Source organism: Canis lupus, chromosome 27 (assembly GCF_003254725.2).
Source record: "Canis lupus dingo isolate Sandy chromosome 27, ASM325472v2, whole genome shotgun sequence".
NCBI classification, from domain to species: Eukaryota; Metazoa; Chordata; class Mammalia; order Carnivora; family Canidae; genus Canis; species Canis lupus.
The window spans coordinates 1,148,794-1,170,411 of NC_064269.1; the positions used below are offsets into that span (position 1 = coordinate 1,148,794).

Below are 21,618 nucleotides of genomic sequence, written 5' to 3' on the forward strand. Positions count from 1 at the left end.
CCGCCTCGGCTCCCTGTCCTGGTTTTGGAACCGGATCTGGACCTGCTGGGCCTCGAGGCGCGCGGGGCCAGGCCTGAGGCAGGTGTGGCCACAGAACAAGTCCTTCCCCAGGTCAGGCAGGTGCTTCCCGGAGAAGCCTCGGTGGTGAAGCTCCACCTCCGTCCCCGGGGTGGGGGGCAGCCGGTGGGGAGGCTTCGGCCCAGGTAGCCTGGGGTGGGCCAGTGGGGCGCCCAGGAGCCTGGGGACCCCAGCGAGGCCACAGCGGGCCTCCTTCCCCTCCTCCAGTCGGGACCCCTGTTCTGTTAGCCCGGTTTCCTGCTCTCCTTTCTTTCCTCTTTCTGTCCTTTATTGCTCCTTTCTCCCCTTTTGCTTTCTTTCTGCCCCACCTTCCCGCTTCCTCTCCCTCCTCTCCGCCTTCCCTCTCTCCCTTCTGTTTCTCTTTTACTTTCTTCCCTCTCGCCTCTCCCTTCCTTTACTCCCTAGCTCCCCTTCCATCCCTTTGTATTCTCTTTCCTTCCCTTCTGTCCTTTCTCGTCTCCCCAAACAAATGAGCTCTGCTTCTTGCTCTTGTCCTTTATCAAACCGCCTTCACGGTCACCCCTCTCCCCCCACCCCACTCTCCGGGAGGCCCTCCGTCCTCCTAGCACTGAGGGTTTTGGAAATCTCTCCTTCCCTCGCCAGTCTTTTATCTTTGTCATTCTCAAATTTTCCAGTCCTTTGTGCTGTTTCCTCGACCTCTTTCTCTCTTCCTTTGTTTCTAAATCCTCTCTCTGCAACAGGCATCTAGCAAAATCCTGCCCCCTCCCCAGGTAGGGGCTCCTTCCTGGGCCAGGCCAGCCATCCTTCAGGCCATTCTTTGTCAACTTCCCTCCACTTGGGGGCCAATTTCAAGGGTCCAGGAATGGGGCTGTTCCCCCTAGTTGAGAAGTCAGGGCTGAGTCCATAGCTCCCCGCTATAGGCTCAGAGGAGCCTTACCAAACTGTCGTCTCTCCATCAATCCTAATAAAAAAGAGAGGGGAAGAGAAGGAAGGACGGAGTAAACGAGAGACAACCCTGCAGATCCTGGGAGGAGCATCGTGTGCATGTTGGGGAGGCAGGGGCATAAAGAGCTGGGTTCATCAAGAGGGTGGCAAATAGAAGCCCCAGTTGGCTTCCCCGGCAATTCTGGGATTAGGGTGGGATGAGATGTTCCTTCCATGCCCCTGCTCCGGGCTGGAGAGGTGTAGGGCCACAGAATGGGAGGAAAGAAAAGGGCTTAGTTTTGGGGTATTGATCACCTTCATGTCTGCCCCTGGACAGGTCCTTCTCAAGGCCCACAGTCCGGAGACCGTGTCCCTAGGCAGTGCCAGCCGTGGCTGCGGCCTCTTAAGCCTCTCAGCGGGGCGGGCCCAGCTCCGGGCTCCGGGCTCCGGGCTCCAGGAGGAGCAGGTGCCAGCAGAGAAAACCCTGGCGCCGCCAAACAAAGGCCTGGGCCGGCCAAGCGGCCTCTGGAGTTGGGACTGAGCGCCAGCCAGGGACACCAGAGCTGGGGTGAGGGTTGTCCCTCCTGGGATACACAACCCCTGCCGGCCTCTCCAAGAACTGGCCCAACTGTGCCTGCTGCCCCTGCCCGGCTGTTCCGTGCAGGACCCACGAACCTCAGGTGCCACCAAGACCGTCAGACCCAGGCCGGGCCTCCGGGTCCTGCATCCAGGGCTCCGGAGCCCCGCCCCGCCTGCCTGCTGACCCCACTCTCTACCGGGGAGGCCCAAGTTCAGCTGCGCCCTCTGAAACCACCCTCTGCCCTTGACTCCTTTTACGAGACCCATCTCTTCCTGGGGGGCGGGTAGGTGGGGGGCAATCTCAGCCCGGCCCCGGGTAGGGCCTCCTTTCCTTGCCCTCCCTCCAGTGCTGGAGAAAGAAAGAAGATTGTGCAGGGGGCGCTGGAGGTGGGGTTGGGGGCGGTGGGGGTGGGTGGGAGATGCATCTCTGGATCCTAAGGGGTTTAGGAGGAAAGAAGAAATTTGGGAGTTGTTCCCTCTCTGTGTCCTCCTAACCTAAACCAGTGAGAGGTCCGGGGGCAGGGGCTGAGGTGATCCAGAGCTGAGGCCCCCACCGTAACCCTGCCCCCGGCCTCCTCCCCCAGCCGGGGAGAGTGGGAAATGGCTATTTTCGGCTGCTACTTCTCGCCTGTCTGCCCAGACCCCTATGGGGATCTCCAAACGTCCCTAAGAGTTTGCTGGGTGGGCAGTTCGGGATGTCGATAATCCACCCTGAGGGGGTCACAGACTCGGGCATCCTTCCTTCAGTACCCGGAGCACAGCGCTCCCCCCCCTTAACCCTCAAACCCCGACCCTGCTCCCTGCTGGCTTCCCTCAAAAAACTTTTCTGAAGTTCCCGCAAGTTGCACTTGGAGAAGGAAGGAGTCACCCCAGCCTGTTCGGGGCTCAGGCCCCACTGCCTCCCGTCCTCCCCAGGTGCAGAAGCGACCCCTCTGCCACGGTGGTCCCCAGACCCGGGGAGGAAAGCCGCTCTGGACCCGCTTACCCGACAGACGCCTGCCCCAGCCCCAACGCCTCCGAGGGAGGGAGGGCGCCTTGTGTCTGCGCAGGGGACAGGGATGCAGTAGGACAGACTGACGGAGGGAGGAGGGAGGAGGGACAGGGGCCTCGGGCTGCGCGCCCCTCCGGCTCACCTGCTCGGCGGCTCCTCTTGGTGGTATCTGCTCAAGTTTGTTCACCTGCTTCCAAGTGTCCCAGGAGGGCTGCAAAGTCGGGGGCGGCTGACAAGGTGCCCCCAGGGCGCAGGCGCTGATGCTGGGGATCCCCAGGGAAGCACCTTCCGCGCGTGGGCCGAGGCCGGATCCGGAGGGAGGCCCTGGAGCAGCGCCCGGCGGAGCGGGCGGAGAGGCTGCGGGGTGGGGGGGCTGAGGGGGCTGCGAGGATGGGCGCTGCGAGGACCCCCCCCCCACCCCGCGCCCTGGCGACGCCTCCTGCCTCCTGCCTCCTGCGGTCCGTGCCCTCCCGGGAGTGCCCAGGCCCCTGCGTCCTCTCGGCCTCCTGGGGCGGCCACTCGGGCCCGGACGAGGCGGAGACGGGGAGGCCCTCCCGAGGGGGCGACGAGACCCCCGTCCTCAGCCCCTCCCCAGCCCCGCGCCCCCTCCCTGCCCGGAGCCCGGGGACAGACCGAGGACGGCAACTAGAAAGCCCATCGACTGGGACGAGGGACCACGTGGTGCGGGGCGGGCCAATGACCAGGACGCCCGGGATGAGCTAATAATGGAAGCAATTTGTAACTTTCAGTAGCGCCCGGGCCGGGTGGCGGGAGGGAGACGCGCCGGTCCCCGGTCCTCGCGGGCCTCCCCGGGCCTCCCCGGCCCCCGGCCTCCAGCCCGCCCGCCGCCCGCGCCCCGCTCCTCCCCAGCCCTCCTCGGTCCCCCCCGCCCCGGCCCTCCATCCCGCTCCTCTCCGGCCCTCCATCCTGCTCCATCCCTCTCCATCCCTCTCCTCCGCGACCCTCCATCCCTCTCCATCCCTCTCCATCCCTCTCCTCCCCGGCCCTCCATCCCTCTCCATCCCGCTCCTCCCCAGCCCTCCAGCCCTCTCCAGCCCTCTCCATCCCCCTCCTCCGCGACCCTCCATCCCTCTCCATCCCTCTCCATCCCGCTCCATCCCGCTCCTCCCCGCCCTCCCCGCCCGGCCCGCTCCTCCGCCCGCCTGCCCGTCCGGACCGCGCCAGGTAAGCGGCCTCCGGCTGAGCCTCCCGCACCTGCAGGCCCAGCCCCTCGCTGCCCGGCGGCCACGCCAAGGCCGCTTTTGCTTGTCTCTTACTCGGAAAGGGTCCAGGCCTTGTACTCATTTACTTTTGGTATCATCTCTTTCCGATTTAGGGGAGGATTAGGTCCGTTTTTAAGATACCTTTCTGGGGGGGGGGGGGGGGGACGGCGAGTGGTACTTCTGAGATCAATTTTATATTTTCTTCTTTTGGGGAGGAGCATTCTACTTACGGGGAGTTTACTTTTCTTTGGGGACGTCACACCTTCTGTTTTTGCAAGTTTCACTTCTCTGAAGGTGCCAGTTTCCCGCCTTTCTCCATCACATCCTCCTTTTTTTTTCCCATCCCATCTTCCAATTTCACTATTTTTTATTTTTTTTATTTTTATTTTTTTCAATTTCACTATTTTTAAGTAATCACTTAACAGATTGCAAGTTTCTTTCTTTCTTTTTTCCTTTCTCACTCATTTTTTATGCTATTGAATCTCCATGATTTTTTTTCTCTGTGTGAAACAGTTTTGTGTTGATTTCTCTCTCTCTCTCTCTCTTTTATTGTTGTTGGGTAAATTAATTTATTGTTTGGGAAACTCTATGGGGGTTTGTGTGAACAAGATGTCTTTGGATTAATTCCAATCATTCCTCTTGTAAAGAATAATTTCCTTTTAGTGTTTTATGCCTTACCCTCATTTTTGTTTATTTTAATCTCTCAGTTTTGTTCTATTTTACCTCCTTTTAAAACCTGACTTGTTCTTTAAATTTGATCTTTTGTATGTTAAGCCATTTTTAAAGTTTTTATTTTATAAACTTCACCATTTTATACATTTTCTTGACCTTCCCCAGCCCCCCTTGCACTCCTTTCTCCTCCATCTCTGGATGCTCACCTCCAACGTCCACAATTCCCAGCTTCAATTTTGACTCGCCCTCCCAGCCAAGGAGGGACACCTAGGAAGAAGAATGTCCTGCCTGGGTCAAAGCTACATTCAGAGCTCTAGTTCTGGGTACCTTTGGTAGGACCCCAGAGCCCGCAATATTAGAGAAAGCAGAATTTCTGTTTGACTTTTTTTAGTCTGGGGCTGAGCTCTTTCTCCTTGGCTTTATTCTGTGCAACTCTTCGGTACACAGAGTTGAATTTTTCATTCTCATCTTTTCTCTAAATTCTAAGAAAGTACAAGCAGATATTTTTTTTTTTCTCCCCTAAACGTAAGCTGCTAGCTCAGTGTGTACGCCTGTTGGGTTTCTTACCTTCTGGAAGAAGATTCCCAGGAGAAACACAATGTTTAGTCCTCTCTTTTACTTGGGACTAAGGTGGAGGTGGCAGGGATTAGGGCACCCCATTTTGATCTCAACCTTGGCTTGAATGAACACAAAGAAGGAGGAGTGAGCTGGCCTGGGGACTTGATCACTTCTGGTCATTGTAGTCTGGTTTAGCATAGTCTGGGGTAAATCTCGGCTCTGAGGAAATCCCCCCCCTTTTTTTTAGCATTACTGTGAAGTAAACCCTCAAAATAGTGTGATAGGGTTGAGCCTCTTTGGATTCATTGCAGGCACAAAAATCAAATTACAAGAGTAACCTGTTCCCCAGAGATCCACCTCCTGTGACTTTGTCCTCTTCTCTGAGAGAAGCAGAACCCAACTCAGCAGAAGTAAAACTGCCACCGCCCCTCCCCTCTGACTTCCCCAGCTCTGTTGTCACATTGACATTCTGGGCACATTTGGCCCAGCCCCCGTCCCCACGTCTCCCAAGTATGAATCTAAATTACTATTAATAAGGGGCCGCTCCAAGTTAATTGGCATTAAAAGAATTCATTTCAATTTGTTAATATTAAATGAACGCTCTGCACTTTAGCTCCCTTCTTCCCCCTGGATTCCCAGATGAGTGATGGGAAGTGGGGGCGGGGGAGTTGAATGAGGATTTTATTTCTGACTCTCCAACCGTGCCATTGTGGGGCCTCCCGTGGGGGCTCAAGAGCTAGGCGCAGTGGGGGCCTGATTGGGGGGATGTCCCATGGTCTTTTTTTTTTTTTTGTGAAATTCATCTGATTCTGTGGGAGCTGAAGGAGATGGATCAAAATGTTTGTAGGTTGTAGTGGGGGAGAGGGGGGAGTGTTGGGGGTTGAGATTGAGGGCAGGGGGGGAAGGAAAGGGACAGAAGTGAATGGAATGGTGGGGGCTGTGGGGGGGTAAAGCAGAGCTGTGAAGAGGGTGCTAAAGCCCATCCAGAGAAGGAGGAGCTGGGGTGCGGGTGGGAGACGTGGGGCAAAGCAGCTGGAGTCTGAAGCTGTCTAGCTGTGTGACTTCAGGCAAGTTGCCTGACTTTTCTCTGCCTTAACTTTCTCTTTTTTTTTTTAAAGATTTATTTATTCATTCATGAGAGACATAGAAAGAGGCAGAGATACAGGCAGAGGGAGAAGCAGGCGCCATGCAGGGAGCCCCATGTGGGACCCGATCCCCGGACCCCAGGATCACACCCTGGGCCAAAGGCAGGCGCCAAACTGCTGAGCCACCCAGGGCTTCCCCTGCCTTAACTTTCTTGATCTGTAAACCTGGGATCATTTGAACAGTAGCCACTTCAGGGGGTTATTTGGGCTTAAATGAAAGACACGTGATGCTTTCCAAGTGCTCGGCAAACAGCAGCTACGGGCGGTGCTAGCTCTTATTCCAGCCCGGAGGCTGAGAGCCTGGATTCTGGAGCGGGAAGGCCTGGTTCTGAATCTCAGCCCTGCCTCGGGCTGGCCGCATGATCTCGCGCAAGTGACTTAACCTCTCCAGACTACAGTTTCCTCATCTGCAAGATGGAGTTAGTGGTCCTAGTGAGTCTGTGTTAAGTGCCTAGAACAATGGCAACGGCGTGGGCAGCATTATGTACACAGTAGTTATTAATGTCGCTTTTTTGATCCGAGAAGGTTGGAGCCAGAGGCATGGAACCTCGTAGGGGTTAAGAGCTCAATGAGTTCTCTAAGACCCGGGTCAGATCAATTCCCCCCCATCCCTGGGTTTGGTCCAACAACTGGGGCAAACGTGGTGAGAGTAGAAGAGTGAGCCCCTGACACCCAGCGGGCTGGGGTGCCTGAGTTCTTTCTTGGCCTCTGCTGTGGCTCTTGGGTTGGCGGTCCCTCTCCGTGCCCAGACTTTAAGGGTCACTTCTTCCCACCCCCCGACCCGCTCCCTGCCCCGTGAGGGCCTTGGTGGGGGAATTACCTTCTTGGTCCAGTACCTCCCTTTGGTAGAGAGTCAGTCCCTGGAGTGTGGGCTGGGGGTGTGGAGGAGAGCACAGGAAACTGATGTTCCCTAGGTCCCCTCAAGCTATGAGCCAGCCCCCACATACCCAGACCCTCCGGAGGGGTCCAAAGAGAGGTGACTTGCCAGAGTCATAAAACTGGAAAGTGGCAAAGTGGGAATCTGGACTCTCATCTGCCTCATGACTAATCTGAACCCCCTTCCATTGCCGCACACTGTCCGAGGTGGGGGGTCGGGCTCTCTGAAGGGAGAGACAGGACACTTGGAAAGTTGTGGAAAGGCGGAGGCCTTGGGGCAGTGAGAAGATGGGGGTGGGGAGTGGCCAAGTGGGGACGTTTCAGTTAGGGAGGCCTTGCTGGAGGTGGGAAGCATAGATCACGGTTCGGGGGGGAAGGGTGTGAGGGTGGGAGGTAGAGAAGAGGGTGCGAGTGGTACGCTGGGGCGAGAGGGCGAGACGCGGAGGGCGAGAAAGGACCATGCAAAGGCTGGGTGAGGCCCCGGGGACACGGACCAGGCTGGCTTTGCCGACACCCAAGTAAAAGCAGTTCCCATTTCTTGAGGGCCTCCTCTGTGCCGGCCCGGATGTCCTAGACGGGTGTGTCCTATGTGATCCTTACAACGACCCTGACAAATTAGCTTCTTATTCCTACTTCTGGAAAAGTCCTTTGCGGCTCAGAGAGCTTCCCCCTTTCAGGTCACACATTTGGTGGCTGGGTTCGCCTGGCCCCAAAACTTAGCCTGCGCTGGCTGCAAAGCAGGGCCTCCCTGCCTGGGTCTCGCCTTCCCTTCCCACTGCACCCCGACACCTGTAGTCACACTTAGTGGCTGGAGACAAGGGCTAGAGAGCAGGACAAGACCACGAGGAAGTGGCAGGTGGGCAGCAGGGGCTAAAGCCCGTCTCACATCTTTGTGAAGAAGATGGGTACAAGGGTGTTCTCTCTGGAGCGAGGCCTCCAAGTCACTGTCCTGTGACGGCTGTGATGGCCGTGGGAACCCGGCGACCTCGCAGAGATCACCTTGTTTCCTGGACTGTGGCCTCTGTTTCCCCTCCTTTGGGAGGGGAAGAGGAAGAGGGTGGCACAGGTGAGGGTCTGAGCCGTGGATTAAGACTGCCAGTTGGGGGCACCCGGGGGCTCGGTCGGCTAAGTGTCTGCCTTCGGCTCAGGTCATGATCCCGGAGTCCTGGGATCGAGCCCCACGTCAGGCTCCCCGCTCAGAGGGGAGTCTGCTTCTCCCTCTCCCTCTGCCCCCCCCTCTGTTCATGCTCCCTCTCTCATGCTCTCAAATAAAAAAATATTTAAAATATAAAGAAAGACTGCTAGTTGTTCGATAAAAGCCCCTTCTCTCATTGCTGCTTGAGGGCAGAGGGGCTCCCAGCTAGACACCCCATTTCCCAGCCGCCCCCGCGGCCAGATGTGGCCACAGGGGATTGGGAGCCAATAATGTCACCAGAGCCTTGAGACGTTGGATGGGTTCTCCTTTCCGTGACTGGACCAGCTCGCCCAGACCGACCTCTGACCTCGCGGCCCAGGAGGAATCCCGGGGAGGAGGCCGCGACTGGCCCAGCCGAGCCACCGAGCTGCCGCGGCCCAACTGTTACCTGAGAAATAAACGCGGTTCTCTCTCTCCGCGATGTTTCGGGGCCTTTTGTTACGGCAGCAGCGTCGCCTTCCTCCGTCCTGCGGTGACCTCTCACCCGGCGGTGCCCACCGCCCGCGCCGTTACATGGGGTCACGGACTAGGCCGGAGGGTGCCGTTCGCCGGGTGCCAGGGGTCACGCCTGTTGGCTGATACAGTCCTCGGGGCAGGGCCCGGCCGGAATCCCTGCTTTTCTACTTTACCGTGAGGAACCTGAGTAGTCCTCGCGCTGTGGTCCCGCCCGGCCTGAGCTCTCCGCTGTGGGGCAGGTCCCCTCCTGCAGACCGAGAAAGAAGGGGACCCTGGAGATGCTCTGACGCGGCCCGAACCCGTCACAGTGGCGCGGAGCCCGGGGCGTCTGTCGCCCCGACCTTGCCCTCAACCCCGGAAGCTTGGCTCACAGCCGTGCCCGAGCGGGTGCTGCTGCAGACTGTGTGCGAGCAGGAGCCCGTGGCTAAAACCAGTTCAAACCCCCTGAAGAGGGGATCCCTGGGGGGCGCAGCCGTTTAGCGCCTGCTTCGGCCCAGGGCGTGATCCTGGAGTCCCGGGATCGAGTCCCCCGTCGGGCTCCCCGCGTGGAGCCTGCTTCTCCCTCTGCCTGTGTCTCTGCCTCTCTCTCTCTATATCATGAATAAATAAATAAAATCTTTAAAAAAAAAAAAAAAACGCCCCTGATGAGCTTAATCCTCGCCCCTTCCACTATGGATGAGGCTCAGGGGGAGAGGGAGTGACTCACCTCTCCCAAACTCGCCACATACTTAAGTTTTTCTGTAATTTCCTGAGATTCCAAGATGAATTCTCCTCCCTCCGTATCAGCGGCCTCAACAAGCCGCAGGGAATGAAGTAACCCAAGCCAGGCAGGGCCCTGTGTCTCACCTGACCCTGTCTCCCTAACTGCCCCGGGGCCCCTCCTGTTGGATGTCTGCCTGGGGACCGCCCCCGCCCCCGCCCCCGCCCCCGGGCCTGCACCTTTTCTCCCGCGGCCTCCTCACCCAGATGGTCAAACACGCAGAGGGAAAGGGCAGCAGGGGCCAGAGCCAAGATCTCTGACTCCTTCGAGTCGTTCCACATTTATATCTCCCTCCTCCTCCGGGGCCCCTTCGGAGTAGCCCACCAGGGAGGAGAAGGGGGAAAACTATCATAAATTTCCCCTATTTATACAAGAAGACAGAATGTTTCTTGTGCCAGAAAAAACACAGAGAGGGAGCTGTCAGGGGAGAAGAGACCCAGCCCCACTCCTTCGGGGGCCAATTCATCTTCCCGAGTCGTGGTTTGGGGGCCACATAGCTCTGGCCTGAGCCGGCGGGGGGGGCAGCCTGACAGGGCTTGGGCTGTGTTTCTGACCTCGACCCTCCTGCCCCACCTCAAGGCCCCTTCCCCTTCTCATGCTCTCTCGCTCAACAAGCTCCTTGAGAGAGAATTCACATTCCCTGTGACTTGCATTCACAGCGTGTAACCACTGGTTTTATTTTATTATTATTATTGCTATTTTTAACCGCTGGTTTTTATTATTTATTTATTTATTTATTTATTTATTTATTTATTTAAACCACTGGTTTTAGTATGTTCACCGAAATGTGCAACTATCAGCACAGCCGAGAACACTGTCCTTACCTCAAGAGGAGGCCCGTGGCCTTCAGTTATCGCTGCCCCCCAACCCCCCCGAGCCCTGAGCAACCACTAATCTGCCTTCTGCACCTGTAGCTTTCCCTGCTCCGGATGTTCCTAGGAAGGGGATCCTAATGTGGGGCCTTTGTGCCTGGCTGATTCCACCCAGCATCGTGTTTGCAAGGGCCATCCACGCTGCGGGGTGCATGCACACTTCGTGTCTCGTGCCTTTTTACGGCTGCGTGAGGCTCCACTGTGCGGACGGGAGACATTTTGTTCATCACGCATCAGCTGTTGGATACTTGGGTTGTTCCCCCTCCTGGATATTATGGTTCTCTCCTGTCTCTGACAGCCTGGATCACAGAAGAGGGCTGTGGGCACCAGTGACTGTGTCCTACATGTGGCACCACCCTACACCCACGAAAGCAGGGGCTCAGGTCATGGCTTGTGCTAATTACATAGGACTAAGCTAGATTTTTCCTCCCTCTGTTAGTTACCGAGAGGGGGCTACTCTTTCCATTCTCTAGCAATTCTTTTTTAATTTTTAATTTTATTATTATTTTTTAAATATTTTATTTATTTATTCATAGAGACACACAGAGAGAGGCAGAGACACAGGCAGAGGGAGAAGCAGGCTCCCTGCAGGGAGCCGGTGCAGGGACTCGATCCCAGGACCCCAGGGTCATGCCCTGGGCTGAAGGCGGAGTTAAACTGCTGAGCCACCTGGGCTGCCCCATTTTTAATTTTTAAAAATTTTTATTTATGAAAAAAAATAAAAAAAATTTTTATTTATGTTTAAATTTTTTTTTTAATTTTTATTTATTTATGATAGTCACAGAGAGAGAGGGAGAGAGAGGCAGAGACACAGGCAGAGGGAGGAGCAGGCTCCATGCGCCGGGAGCCCGACGTGGGATTCGATCCCGGGTCTCCAGGATCGCGCCCTGGGCCAAAGGCAGGCGCTAAACCGCTGCGCCACCCAGGGATCCCTATGTTTAAATTTTTAAAAATATTTTATTTATTTATTTATTCATGAGTCACAGAGAGAGAGAGAGGCAGAGACACAGGCAGAGGGAGAAGCAGGCTCCCTGCAAGGAGCCCGACGTGGGATCCCGAGATCATAATTCTCTTTTTAAAAAAAAAATATTTTCTTTATTTGAGACAGAGAGGGAGAGGAGTGCAAAATGGGGGCAGAGGGGCAGGAAGAGGGAGCGGGAACGAATCTCAAGCAGATTCCGCCCTGAACACGGAGCCCAACAGAGGGCTCAATCCCAGGACCCCGAGACCATGAGCTGAGCCTCAATGACCGAGCCACCCAGGCGCCCCTATCAACTCCTTTTTTATCGTTGTTATTTTGGACACTTGCTGTACTGTCAGGCTGGGGCCTCAGCCCGTCTCTGGGTCTTTCAGAGACACCGAAGTGGGTGAATGGACGCCTCGTCACTGGGGAAGGGTTCCTTGGGTCTGGTCCCCCACGGCCCTCCGGTGTCTCTCAGCTGAAGGAAGGTCGGTGGAGGCTCCAGGTCAAGGGGAGGTTTTGGAGGCACGACTGCGGCCGGAACACAGGCCTCCCACCCCTACCTCCTTGCCTGACCCTCTTCAGTGTCGCTTTGCGCCCCACGCGTTCACGCGTCTAGCAAGTCTTCATTAAGCTCCCAGAGAACTCCCCAGACACGGCCCCTGCCCTCGTGGACCTTGCGGTGCTGGTGGCGACAGAGAGCTACAAGTGAGCGAAATCGAGTTGTGCCAATTCTGCAACATTTGCGGACTGAATGAGCCAATGCACGGTTTGTACTTAGGATGCGCTCCGCAAAGACACTGTAAACACCCGGGTTGTGAGTCACTTTGTGCTGCCTCCACCTTTCCTGGAGCGATGTTGCCGCATGTGTCCATCGCTCGGAGCGGGTGGTGCATGGATAACGCAGAAGGAGAGCTAAGATAGCTACCAGTTACGGGACTAGCCACGCGCGCAGGGATTTATGGATATCACTGATTTTCACCCTTTTAATTAGGGTGGAATGATCCCCATTTTGAGGATGAGAGAAACCGAGACTCCAAGAGGTTAAGTAACGATCCGAAATCCCACAGGCAGCAGTGAGTGGCAGGACGTTTGTGCTGGACTCTGGGGTGGGCTTTGTTTTCATTCCAGGTCTCCACGACCTAGACAAACATCTCCTTCGCAGGCCCTGGCACAGAGGAACTGGCCACCCTCGGCTGTCCTGCCCCTGCTCGGCCCGGGCCCTGCTCCACAGAAAGCAGGCAGAGGCTGTGTCTGCTGGCTGGGAGCGGGAGTGGGGGGCCCGCCTTTCCCCCCTGCCCTTGCTACGTGGGAGGGGCCCGTGGGAGGCCTGGATGTTGTCAACCAAGGACGTGGACAGGCCAAAGGGCCGATGACGTTGACAAGAAGGGGACCTCAACACGGCAGATAATCAGCAGTTGACGACCGACAGCCTCCCTCCCGGCCTCCCGCCAATCAGGCCGCTTACGTGGCCTTGATGACAAATAACAGACTTTCCCACCTTATGATTTTCACCTGCGTTAGTTCCCTTTTCACAACGAGCCTGAGAGGCATCCACGGCTGGCCTTGTTCCAGAGAAAGAAAGCTCGTGGGGCTTGAACCCAAGGGTCCCGCTCATTTTAGGTAATGGAATTTTCGCGGGGCTCCCTGTGGGCTCCCTGTGGGCTCCGTACGCCGCGGAACACTTCCCGACTGGGACTCGGCTATCTTCTCCACCGGATGAAGCAGGCATTGGTATTATCCTCGTCTTTTTGAAGGTGGGGAAACTGAGGCACAGTCCTGGAGCCCCTGCGCAAGGTGGGGCAGCCGGCACGTGGAGCAGGGGGGCGGGGGCCAGCTGCCGGCGCGCCCGAGCACGGTCCCGGCCCCAGGTGGCCCTGGCGCAGCCACTACGCCGGGAGCTCTGGCCTGTTTTCTGGTGGCCCCCCTCCCGCCCCCGCCCCCCTCAGTCTTTATGGCCCATTGGAAAAAGCGAGCCAGAGCCATGGCTCCCAGGGTGACGATCCTTCAGCGCCTCCTTGGCACTGTCATCTCGCCTCCGCCTCCTGCCAAAGGCTCCAGCCGGGAAGCTGCAGCCCGTTGGCCATGGCCGGAGATTTCTCGGGAGGGGGCGCGGGCGGGGAGGCGCTGTCCCCCTGCTCCCTCACCCACAGCTGCCGGGGAGCCGCCGCCTGAGAGCAGGTGCTATGGGAGCAGGGGTTTGGACACACGCGTGGGCCGTGCGGCCGGAGCCGGGCGTGGACGCTTGCGATCCGAGCTGTCGGACAGCCCGGGGCGCGGGCCAGAATCGGCTTGTTCACTCTGTCGCACCCGCGGATCTAATCCCGGGCCCAGAGGCGCCGGCCGGGCTCCAGGACCGCGGGACAGAATTCCCGCCCTCCGGGGGCTGGCGGTGGGGACAGCGGAGGCAGGACCAGGGTGACAGTGACCGATCCTAAATGCTGGAGCTGCAGGGCCGGTCTCCGGCCCCTTGACATCACTGGCACCCCCGCCCGGAGGTTGCCCCCGTCACCCGTGCCTGCCTCGGGGGCTCTTGACGGTGGCCCGGGCAGCCCGCTGTCCTTTGCCTCCTTTCCGCCCGGGTCACTACCTTCCTTGTGAAGGTGAAGTCACACAAGGAGTCTTAACTTTCCTTCCCTGTCGCTTGCCGCTTGGCTGCAGGTGGGGAGACGGGGCTTCACTGTCATGTGGGGGTCCTGGGTGACACGGGGGTTATCTGGCCTGCCCCTGTGCTGTCTTAGCTGCGTGACCCCGAAGGCTGCCCCGCGAGGCTGCATGGCCCCGGCCCCTGGCCCCTCGCTGTTGGTTAGGATTGGCCCGCGGGGTCCCGGCAGGGAGGGATGGAGGAGCCAGCTTCTTTCCCAGCCCCTGCTGTCTGCCCTCTTTCCTGCCCGCCTGGAAGTCGTGGCGGGGGTTTGGGTCCCTCTGCGGCCACCACTTTGCTGGGCAGCCCCTCTCTCGTGAGCCCAACACGCATCAGGCTCTGGTGGCGCTGCTTCTGTTTCCTGCCCCTGGGGGCTCTCTGGTGCCTCGTCAGCCCTTGCTGGTCCCCCCAATCCTGACTGTCTTGAGAACTATCATGTCATTAAGCTCTCTGAAGCGTTTTGGGATCCCTGGGGGCTCAGCAGTTGACCGCCTGCCTTCAGCTCAGGGCTTAACCCCAGGGTCCTGGGATCGAGTCCTACGTCAGGCTCCCCGCATGGAGCCTGCTTCTCCCTCTGCCTGGGTCTCTGCCTCTCCCTGTGTCTCTCATGAATAAATAAATAAAATCTTAAAAAAAAGAGAGAGAGAGAGAGAGAGAAGCCCTTTTGAATGTGTCATTCGTCTGCTGCTGGAGCTCTGCTGGCTCACCTGCGTGCGGAGGACGGTGCGGCCTGGAGATTACCCGTCTTCTCCACGCACGTCGCCCTCCACAGGGGAAGAGCAATGAATGAGGGACAAGCCTCTGCTAAGGTCATTGACTGAGGGGTGAGGAATCACTGCCTCTACTTCCCCGGAAAGCAGAAGCCAGAGGCCGCGCAGGCGGGACGGCGGGAAGGCCGAGGTCGGGCCTCGGGAAGGAAAGGGCCCGGCGCTGAGGGCCTGTGCAGGCCGCTCCGCCTGCTGTCTCCTGAAGGCTTCCGAGCCCGGCCGTCACCCCCGCACGGACCTCACCGGGGACGGGTCTATGGCTCAGAGAGGGCAGAGGGAGCGGATGGGGGCTCACCCCGTCCCCATCACCCTGGCAGTCAAAGAGAAGCCCCACCGTGCGGTCGGTCATGTGGTCAAGAGGCTGGAGGGCGACAGACAGATCGTGGCCTGGGGGCAGCACAGCGCCCGGAATCTGGAGCCGGCCCACAGATGGGAATCCTGGGTCTGCCTGTTACTAGCGCTGTGACATGAGACTTGGCCTCTCTGGGCCTCAGTTTCCCTACCTGTAAAAACGGGGCTGATGATAACAGCAACCCGCACCTCGGAGGGTCGTGGGGGCAGTGAGGTGAGTGGGCGGTGGGGCCCCAGGAGCAGCCCTGGCGCACACTGAGCACCCTGTGTCGGGGCTGCAAACGGGGCCTGTGCCTCTTCCCCGTCCCCGCCCCCTTCTTATTGCTCCCCTCCCCTGCCTTCCTTCCAAGGTCCTGAAAAAGGGTGAGAGACACCAGGGAGCCCCTTGACAGGTCTGCTGCTCCTCGAGCCCTCCGTGGGCACGAGCGGCCTGGCCGAGGCCTCGCCATCTCAGGAAGGGTGACGAGGCCTGGGGCATCCGGTTGGATCACCCACCCCAGGTCCCCGTGCCCGGTGGGCTCAGCCTCGACGTGTGCAGAAGGGCCTCTTCCCCCAGCCGCCTCAACTCCCCGGAGCGGCAGGGGGCCCGGGAGCTCTTGGTAACAGCACATTAAGCCCCTGTTTGTGGGAACTTTAATTTAAACACAAATTAGAGACGGCAAATGGCTCTGGCAGCCACATAGGCCATCCCGGGAGAGCAAGGAGTAAGCCAAGAGAGTCAGCCGAGGTAAGGCCCGAACCTACAGTCCCGCAGGTTCCCGGAAGCCCGAACAGGTGAAGGCTGGACGTCCTGAATGAAGGGCCCAGAGCCCCGCGCCCCTGCGGCCCTGCTCGAGCCCCACGCCAGCCCCCTTCTCCGACATTCTCTGGATGTCCTCTGAGCAAAGCTCCAGCCCTCCCTCCCTGCCCCCTCCCCGCTGTTCTGGAGACCTCGGTTCCTTCACTTGTCTTAGCCTCTTCCGTAATCTACTCTTCTGAGAAAGTCCTGCTGGTTGTATAACCTCCCACTGCTCTGCTGCGACGGAGCAGAGTCCCTCCCGCTGAGAGGTGTTGGGGAGTTTCTGCTCCGGAAGCAAAGGCGGTGGAGCCGGAGATCCGGGCTTCCTCCCTGGGTGCGCTTGTGAGAGACGCTCTCTCAGCTCCAGTGAGCGTGAGCGTGAGCGTGAGCGTGAGCGCTGGCTTTCCCCGGGGGAGTTTGAGGATCGAAGGCCCCAGGCAATGGTCTAGTGTCCTGTGACCCAGGAGTTCTCTGCTGCTCCAGGTGCCCGGGGAGGCGGGGGCGGGGGGTAGGGCAGCCCCGCTATCCCTGGGGGGAAGGGTCTCCGGCTCGGTGTTCACCCCGCCACACGGCCCAGGCCGCGAGAGGCTGTCAAGGCCTGCGGAGCCTGCTCGGTGGGACTGCGGCTGCTGAGCTGTTGTCACTGTCCTCTGGTGTCATACGTGCCCTGTGCCACAGCACCTGGAGCGTGGCTGAGGGATGCCAGCCCCCAGGACGGCGGGGCTCCATCGGGCGGCCTTGAGAACTCCAGCCCGTCTTCCTGGGGCTGAACGTGGGGGCAGAGGGGACAGGCCGCGGCTCTGCCCCAAAGCCCCACGGGACGGGAAGCCGCCGTCCTGCCGAGGGCCAGAGGGCACGCCTTGGCGACGGCAACGGGGAAGACGGGCCGGGCCAACCACTGCAGAACTTTCAGGCTCGGGGCTGGGGCGGACGATGCCTCCAGAGGTCGCCCCAAAGGGGAGCCCCATGGCCTCTGGTGTCGGAGGCCGTCTGCGGGCCTGGGACGCCTGGACGGGTGAGGGCTGTGACCCCGAGGGCCACCGCCAGCCTGCCACTCAGGAGTCAGAAGGTCCCTGTGCTGGCACACAGGGTCCGTGGCATTTTTTCTGGCCCAAGGCCGTCAGACAGAGGTGGGCAGCTGCCGCCGGGGCCCGGGGCCCAGCTGTGTGCCCCCGTCGCCTGCGTGCCCCCTGTCGCGAGCCCGGCTGCCCCTGGAGCACAGGCCTGCCCGCCATCTGGGCCACTCAGAGCAGAGCCCGCTGCCAGGGGCGAGCGCGTGATTTATGGCCCAGCTCGGCAGCCTGGGCCGCGGGCCGAACCTCGACCTCCGCCTGGCAGCGAGGCGCGCCTCTTAAAGGGCCAGTGCCCGGCAGCGCGGGCGGGCGGGGGTGCCAGCGGCGGGCGGGGGTGCCCTGGAGGAAGAGTGTCCTACCCGCCAGGCGCCGGCTGACGTCAGGGCCCCTCGGCCCCGCAGCAGGCACCTTCCCTTGCAGGCTTAGCCCGGGCGTCCCAGGGGTCTGATGTCAGTCCCTCCAGGGAGAGGGCACGCTCCGCGAGGGCGGGGGTCAGGGCCGCCGCGGGCACCCCGGGAGTGCAGCGCCCAGCACCTGCCCGGCCCGCAGCAGGGGCCCCGCGAGGATCTGCCGGGCCTAGAAGAGTAAAGCAGCAAAGGGCCTTGCCCATGAGGAGCGGGGAGGACCACGTGCCTTCCTGCTGCCCGCCGTGGGCTCCGTGGGCTCCGAGACCCCGCGGCCTCTCCCTCCAGGCCCCTGCCCACCCCCGCCCTGTCATCTGGGACCAGCAGGGCCAATCTGTCGCCCAGATGCTCTCGCCTCCCTCCTCTCCTTGGGTCGTGTCTCCAAAGTCCTTCATGCAACGTTCTCGTCCTCCCATCATCCTCCCACAAGAAGCTTTCCCTGGCTGCCTTTGGCCTCCGCTCCCCACTCAGATGTTCTTTCCCCCATCGCTTCTCAGCATGGAAGTGCTTCATTCATTCATTCATTCGTTCATTCATTCATTCAGCAATATTTCCTGAGTACATACTACGTGCTAGCCACGGGGGGCTGAGAATTCATGAATGATCAGGGCAGGCATGATCCCTGCACCCAGGGACCCCCCACTTCAGGCGGTGGGGCAGACCAAAAGCAGTAAGCAAACGTGGAAGTGCAAATCATGGTCCCCGCTCGAAGAGGGCTGAGGTAAGCGAGGGCCGGGGCCGGTGGGGACCCGTTAGGTTGCGTGGTGGGAGGCTTCTCTGAGGAAGTAACACTTGAAGGGCAAGAAGGAGCTCGAGAAGGAAGGGGGAGCAGCACTCCACAAGTGGCTCAGTCTCCTGGGTGGGCACAGTGGCATCTCCGGAGGGAGAGGGAGTTCCGGACTAAACGCCCCCGGCTCTTCCAAGTTCTGAAACTCCTACGCCTTCAGTCCGTGGCAACGCTGTCTAAGATCCTTGGAGCTGCAGCCTGGGCTCCCCAGGGAGCTCACTACACAAACCAGGTTCCACTCCAGGTCTACTGAGTCAGACTCTGCGTTTTAAAAAAACTCCCCAGGGTGTGTATGCACCGTGACGTCTGGGCAGCACCGGTCTAGGTAACACCGCAGAGGCAGAGCAGTGTGGGGACATCATCGAGGAGGGAGGGGCGGGAGGTGGTGGTGGTTGCCCCACGGTTAGTTGAACCCGAGATGGGGTGTGAGAGTGTGGGCGGGTTTACGTGGGGCGTGTGTGTGTGTGTGTGTGTGTGTGTCCAGCGCTGGTGACCGTGAGCTATCTGAGGCTTGACACCTCCTGGCCCTTTCCCACACCTGGGAAAATATGCCTTGACCCCACTGTGACGACACCCCCTTCCCCCTGCAGCTGCAAGTCAAGCGAAGCCTGCCGGCGTCTGGGTGGTGAGGACCCCTCTGAAGCAGGCAAGGCGAGGAGATCCCTCGCTCCTGACCTCCGGCAATCCATTTATCTGACCTGAGCCTCATAAACGCGTCCTGATGAGCCCAATCGCTTGCTAATGGTTATGAGCTGAGACCTGGGGATTTATGGCTGCGGCCTCAGTGCATGGACTGGAGCGGGGCTGTGTGCAGAACAGGCTCTGCGTGGCTTCAGTCCATGACAGCCTGTGCCCAGGACCCCGGTGGGGACACCCCCGTGCCTTCACCTGGGGCAGAGCGCATTGCCCTGGGTAGGAAGACGTGGGTTGAAGAGAGAAAAGACTTCCGACTGCAGATATCCCAGGGATGAAGGGTCAGTGTCTGGGAAGCTGGTTCAGCCTGGTTGTGTGTGTGTGTGTGTGTGTGTGTGTGTGTGTGTGTGTGTGTGTGTTGAGGGCGGGGGAGTGGAATTGGAGCCCACCAAGCCAGGGTTCAAATCCTGGGTCTGTCACCAGTGTGACCTTGGACAAATCACTAAATCTTCCTGAGCCCCATTTTTCTCATCTGTCGCTGGGAACTGTAGACCGGCCCCATAGGTAATGTTTGCAAAAGGGACTTCAAATACTAACCGTGTGTATTTAAGGAGGGCCAGACACTGCCACTAACTGGGATTCCCGCATCGGCTGTCACCAAGGGCCTCCCCCACGAGCCCTTCCTGGGCCTCAGTTGCCCCGTAGGCATTAAGAGGGGGCGACATCTGATGTCTGTTGGCCCCTTCCAGCTCTCATGTTTTGTGATTCAAGGAGGCCTTGGGTTGAAAAATGGAGAGTTGGGAGAGGAAGGGCCTCAGGCCGGCCCTACAGAGGGGGGCCCTGCAGCTCCGGTCCGGGATGGACAGATGGACAGGCAGGGCGCTGGAAGCTGAGCCAGAGGAGCCGCTGCCCCAAGGCTGCCTTCTCCTGAGGCCCACTCCCGGCCAGGTGCTGGGCGCCGCGCTGGGGAAGTCGGGGCGAGAGGGGCAGCCCGGGTGGCTACGGATGGAAATGCCTGAGCCGCTCCTGCTTTGTGCACAGGTAGGTCTTCGGAGAACCTTCCCCCACCCAGAGCACACTACGGGCTCGTGTGGGGGTGTGCACACATATGTGCATGCGCACGCACGCTCACGCTCACAGCAGGAACTTTGAGGCTGACTTGATTGGGGAGTGAGCCAAACAGAGTAGGGGACACCCCCAACCCCGCCCCTGCCCCCAGGGGGAATCTAAGGATCTAAGGATTCTTTTTTTTTCTTTTTTTTTTTTTAAGATTTTATTTACTTATTCATGAGAGACAGAGGGAGAGAGAGGCAGAGACCCAGGCAGAGGGAGAAGCAGGCTCCATGCAGGGAGCCCAACGCCGGACTCGATCCCGGGACCCCAGGATCACGCCCTGGGCTCAAGGCCGACACCCAACCGCTGGGCCCCCCAGGCGTCGAGAACGTAAGGATTCTTACAGCACAGTGCGAGCCCGGGCCTCAGCAGACCTCCCACCCCCTCGCTCCATTCTGGAACATCCTGGAGCCGAGCTTGGAGCACCGAGGGAGACAGACACGACCCCCAGTGCAGCCTCATGGATCTGCCCCCTTCCATGCTCTGTCCCACCCTCCCCCATGCGCTTGCAGGGAAACCCTGGGGACGTCCAGGGACCCGGACAACACCCAATTCAATGACTTTTACTGAGCACATGTTACGTTCCTGGCCCTGAGCCAGGAGCAAGGGCTGCGAAGGGACATTAAACCTGATCCCTGTTCCCACGATGTCATAGGCTAGTAGGTGGACAGACTTGAAACAGTAATGACCGCACAATGCGCTAAGGGACAGTCGTCTAAGGACAACAGGTAGTTCATCTCTTTGGGAGAGAAAGGCATACAATGAAGATATTTTTTGAGCTGCTGACTAAGCTTTTTGTGGAAAGCTGAGACCGTACAGGTACAGTAAACCCTTGTGTCCTCATCACCAGGCGCACGGATGATCACCCGGCCATCGGACTTGGTGTGACGATGCTCCCGCCACGCGCAGGGCCCCATTACTTTGGATGGTGTGGCTGGAGGGACAGCGGTGGCCCTTGTGGACAAGCGCTGGGCGGTCGTGGTGGCGGAGGGGAGGGCAAGGCCCAGAGGCGGCCGAGGAGCCTGGCGGGGCGGGGCGGATGGCGTGTCCTTGGTGCGTACCTTGGCTCCTGAGCCACCTTTCCCCAGGTGACTTGTCACTGTTTATGGAACTGGAAGTGTCTGGAGGCCAGCCTTCCCCGCCCGAGCCAGCGAGAGCAGGCCCAGGAGAGGGGGCGAGGCGGGGCAGCCCGGGGCCGCGGGGGGCGCGGGGGCGCGGGGCGGGGGCGCGGGGGGCCTGGGGGGCTGGGGGGGCGCGGGCCAGGCGCACAGCCCCGCCGCCCGGAGCAGCCGGGCCCTCGCCCCGCGGCGGCGCGGCCTTAAATATTACCCCGGAGTTTTCAATTATCTCTTCTTAATGGATTTGCAGGGACTCTTTCATCAAGCGCGGGGTGGCTGGGTGTGGGGGTGCGGGGAGCGCGCGCGCGGGCTGGAACTGGGAAAATGGCCCATATTTCAATATTAAAGCCCTTTACGATCGTCAGCAGCATGAAAGATGCTGCAAATAAAACGGAGCGGCCCGCGCCAGCCTCTCCATCTCGCGAGTTTTAATTAACGCTGAGGGGGAGGCGGCGGGCGGGTCGGAGCCGGGCCAGGGGCGGCGGGGCCGGGGCGTGGGCGGGACGGGAGGGGGAGCTGCGAGGGCCCCCCGTGTGCCTGCAGGGCAGCGGCTCCGGGAGTGGGAGCGCAGGGCAGGGGCGTCCGGCGGGCGCGGCTGCCCAGCGCGGAGGGCGCCCCCCGCCCCCCCGTCCCCCCCCCGCGCCCCCGTGTGCCCCCCTGCGCCCAAGGCCCCCATGCCCCCCGTACACCCCCCTGCGC

General features: G+C 59.7%; 1 long non-coding RNA gene across 1 annotated transcript; it reads right to left on the bottom strand.

Annotated features, from left to right (window-relative positions):
• Positions 1-666: 666 nt before the first annotated feature.
• Positions 667-3,357, bottom strand: LOC112667157 (uncharacterized). Its single transcript, XR_004809863.2, has 2 exons — positions 2,676-3,357; positions 667-1,000 (listed from the first exon to the last, which is right to left on the bottom strand). It is a non-coding gene; the product is annotated as an uncharacterized LOC112667157 (long non-coding RNA).
• Between the last annotated feature and the right edge of the window lie 18,261 nt (positions 3,358-21,618).